Genomic DNA, 4,985 nt, shown 5'->3' with positions numbered 1-4,985 from the left:
ATTGGTGTCTCAAGAGAAGCCCCTGGACGTGGCTGATATTACGAGGTGGAGGTCCTTTTGCTTCATTCATTTGTGTGTTTGTTTTAAGAGAAACCTTGCAGGGACTTGACCTGCTAAAATAATGCCATGCCGCCGTGGAAGCGATCCCAGGTCCCCTGTCAGACAAATCAAGGCTCAACCCTAAATCCCTCCCGTTACATCGGAAAGCCTGAACTCCCGGCCGCGGCTCCTCTAATGGCGCCTCTGACAAAAGCCGGGGAATAATCCCCAGGCTGAGCTAATCAAAGGTGAAAAGGCAGAATCAGTAAGTGTCGTATCCTTTTGCCACTTTCATCAATCCGACTAACTGAATTTGAGCTAAAGCTTGGTAAATTTTCTGCAAAGGGAAATTAATATGTAACACATCTGAGGCCTGGCGCCGGCCTGTAAAATTGGAAAGGCTGCATTATATCAGAGGGCGATTATTGAGGGGGAAGAATGGCCGAGGACCAGATAATCAGAAAGAAGCTCCGGCGCATCTCTCCGGCGTTTTTTGATGGTATACTCGCCCACCACCTTTGAAGCAGAGGTGAAATTCTTTCAATCTCTCTCTTTCTCTCCCCTCTCCACGTCAGGAATATATTCCATTGCCCATTTCTGTTGCCCACACATGATTGAATCAATTCAATTACCTCGGAAAATACATATTCAGGCCATGAAGATGCTCTGGGTGAAAGTGGGGGGGGGGGGCTGGGGGGAGAGACAAAGAAATCTGTACTTACCCAATAATAAGTTTCATTTGAAGGAGGTTTGAAAACAATTCTCCCTCGCATTTGTCCCTGTCAGGTCACATTATTCACAAATGAAGTTTACAAAATATCAATTCAATTTCAATAAAGGGAGGCTGAATCTCAACACACGAGTGTTGAATTTACCAAATCATAATCCTTGAGGGGACCCTGGTGGCTTCCAAATATTTTCCAGTCTGAGGTAATCAAAAGCAGACTGCTGAATACTAATACATTCAATTTCACCCCTTTTGTTCGCATCTGTTCCCTTATAATACTATTTTTCTACACTTTCAAAGCATTGATGACAGCACTGTATTCTGGAATAGGGATGGTTTGACTGTGGAGGAGAAGGTATCCTGTAACTTAGACAGCTCTGTAAAATGGAATATTTCTACACCTTTTCTATTTTAAAAATCAATTTGTAGATTAATAAACTAGGGGGCAGCCTGGCATGACCATCCCACTAATTTTCTAATCCACAGTATTTGTTCACCAAACTAGATTCTTCCATTGCCATCTTAAAAGAAGAAGACAATTTCCACTTTTTCCTCACTTCAGTTTTACTGAATACAGCAACTTGAAAAATCCTAAACCATGCTGACTTCAGGTTCAATCCTGTGAGAAACTGAACTCCTTCATCCAAACAGATCCTGCTCTACCCCATGAGAGAAATATTAATTGCCATTAGACTCAGACATAGCAAGCTACCTGCAGAAAATCGTCAGAGCTCAGAAAGTTGATTTTAAAAATACCTTGTTCAAGTTCAACATGTCCAAAACACAACCAAGTCCAGTTAAGGCTTGTCCCTTTTCAAAATTCAGTTTGGCTCATGTGCAGCTGTTCCATTCAAGTTCGTTCAAATGATCTACAAAAAAATAAGAAAAGACCAAAAAGAATCAGCATTCAGAAAGTTATAAGCTGCTGTGCTGAACTATAAAATATGCATAAACAGATTAAGAGAATTCATAACACACAAATAAATTGTTTAATTTATTTCCTCCCAACAATTAGGATATCGAAGCTTAAAGCCTCAAAGAGTTTAAGGAGTAAAAAAACAATTGCAAGACAGCAAACTTGGAATTGGACTAGAAATTGTTCAAAGTTCTACTGCAGAATTTCAGCTCACCTGACAATTATGAGAGCTACATTCAGGTATAGCTTAGAGACTGTCTGCACTAATTCAGCGAAGGTGGTTAAATCGAACTAGCAAAGAGAATTATCCCCATTTGCAGAGGCACTGAGCGTGGTTTTTTATACCTGCAAACAGAGAACGTATTTCCAGTTTCATTTTGGGAGATTAATCAGTAGATAAACATGCGGAGTATGTGGTTGTGCAAATCATGTCACCCGAAGTACACAAACAATAAATACGGCGAAATCATCCGGAAGGCCCTTTCTAACCTGTGTCAGGCAAGGCGACTGAGAAAATGGTGAGGCAGGTGAGCAGCAACAGGGGAAATCAAACTAGTGCAACGCTTGCGGGAAAAGGGAGAAAAGGGTTACTAATGTAAATAAAAGGGTGAGGGGCAAGGGGAGAAATCCATCATGGTCAGTGTCCTTCAGGGCAGAGACCCAATCTTGGGGTCTGAGGCACACTTGATTGGCATTTTGCTGCAGGACTGTCAGTTGTCATTATCTTTATGAAAAATGCTGTTGCTGCAGGAATTCCAGGAAAAATACATTTCTGACTTTCTGGGTGGAAAAAGGTGTAAGAAGTATGACCTTGCCTACAGCCTGGAGCTTGAAAGAAGAGGGTCTACTCTAGAACATGAGGAGCATGCCATAATATCCTATGCCATGAGAAGGAATGGCTGTTTTGCTACTTTTAAGTGACAGTGTAGCTTCATACCTTCATAAATCAGCAACTATCAAATGACCAAGGACCACATAAATTTCCTCCTTCGTTTCTTGCATTTTAGCTGAAGTAGCCCATCTTTAACCCAAAAAGTGGAGGTTGCTTATTTGGGGACTGCGGAATTTCAGATTGTCCGAGAAAGCCTTTATTTTTGTTTTCTTTTTAAAACCTTCCTCACCTTGTATCTCAGGTGAAATTGGGCTCTGGCCATTTGCAGCAAGAGGTTTTATATAGGCGATTATTGAATTATGGCCTGTACTTCCATGATGGACTTCTGGTAAGAGATGGGCTTGGGAAGAAAGTGTTTGGCAGGGGGTCTCACAAACCTGATCAGGAGGACTATAAACTTAACTCCTGCAGAATAATATGATACAAGCCTAGGAGTGGCATGGCACTATATATTGAAGAATGTGTGAAGCCAGGCCAACCATGTGGGTACCCACTGAATAATAATAATAATAATAATAATAATAATAATAATAATAATAATAATTTTATTACTTATACCCCACCCATCTGGCTGGGCTTCCCCAGCCACTCTGGGCGGCTTCCAAAAAAATATTAAAATACTATAATACATCAAACATTAAAAGCTTCCCTAAACAGGGCTGCCTTCAGATATCTTCTAAAAGTCTGGTAGTTGTTGTTCTCTTTGACATCTGCTCGGAGGGCGTTCCACAGGGAGGGTGCCACTACCGAGAAGGCCCTCTGCCTGGTTCCCTGTAACTTGGCTTCTCGCAGTGAGGGAACTGCCAGAAGGCCCTCAGAGCTGGACCTCAGTGTCCGGGTAGAACGATGGTGGAGACGCTCCTTCAGATATACTGGACCGAGGCCGTTTAGGGCTTTAAAGCTCAGCACCAACACTTTGAATTGTGCTCAGAAACGTACAATGATATGCAAGAAAAACAGTCAGGTCTGGTTGGGGTGTTCAATCCAGGGTTTCCAAGGCACAGAGCATGGGAAATAAGCAGAATACATTCAAAATATAAACAAAGGAAGGTAAATATGATGTAACTGGCATTATTGAAACCTGGTGGGATCACATCACTGCAATGTAGGGAACATTTACAAACTGTTACAAAAATATAATACAATTTCTAAAACAAAAATAAAATAAAAATATAAACAACAGGGCCAATTGAAGTACAGAGCCAAGATATTTATCCTTTCCAGTAGCTTCAGCATCCTAAAATGATCTCTAAAATGATACTGTCATAACTAGCCTTCTAAAAACAATAAGGGAGTCAGCCTGATGGGCCTCCTGTGGGAGGGAATTCTAAAATGAGGGTATAATCACTGGAAGAACTCTTCTGTTTTGTGGAGTGGTAGACACTTTGTATTGCTTTGGTATTAAACACACTTACATAGAAGTGCATTTTGCTCTAGTCAGTGGGTCGTGATTCTGTGTAAATGTTTTGGATTTGTGGTGCCAGTGTAATAAATTACTCAAAATGGCTGGAAACAAATTTTATTCATAGCCAACAGTAGTGGAAAATTATGGCACAAATTGCATAGCATGAAATCTTGCTGTTGACCTCATTCCATTATAAAAGAACCACTGAGTGCAATCCCAAACAGCCTAGCCTGGCATTACATGAAACAATATACAGTATATTAACCTCATGCTGTTGTAAAAAATGGTTTGATGCTTTGTGAAATTATGCTCAGACAAAAACCAAATAAGTCAACATAATGCAACATTCACTGCTTATTGCAAGTCATCAGTCCAATACTTTGTGAGCAAAATCATATTAAAACTGTGGTTAATTTAACCATTTAGAAAGTGTACCATTTTAAAACATTTCGGTTGTTTGAGTTAGCTCTCTGGTGACAACATACTGAGAGGGCAACCGTTAAGTAATACTAGCTTTTCTTTCTTACATTAGGGAGCTGAAAATGTCTAATTGAAAAAGAAAGTAAAAGACGCCATACAAGGTGATTTAGCACAGGCATATACACCCTAATGGATTAGTTTAGCAATTTTACCATGTAAATACAGCTCAGGGATGTGGTTGGCATCCTTCTGTCTCGAGAGACAATTGAGTGCGCCTCCAAGAGTGAAGATAAACCACTGAACTGTTACAGCGCCTAATGTGGCTGCAGAGACCATAACTTGCGACCGCTGCCTCCTGTGCTGTTTTTGATGCATTAGCACCAAAGTGACCTCTCTGGGGTGCAAGCCCAGGCAGTGTGGGTATAGAGGTCCTGGGCTTCCCAATTGGTTTAACTTGAACTGAACTAGTTTGCTTTGTAAAAGGATGAGCACCAACAGGAAACTTTTGCCAGGATGAACATGAACTAGAACTCATATTGGCACCTGTCTCAAGAGACAAAGGAGTGTGACTCTGGGGCACAAGCCT

This window comes from Podarcis liolepis, assembly GCF_965112155.1.
Source record: "Podarcis liolepis genome assembly, chromosome: 5".
Classification (NCBI taxonomy): Eukaryota; Metazoa; Chordata; class Lepidosauria; order Squamata; family Lacertidae; genus Podarcis; species Podarcis liolepis.
Note: the sequence above shows the minus strand (reverse complement) of the source record.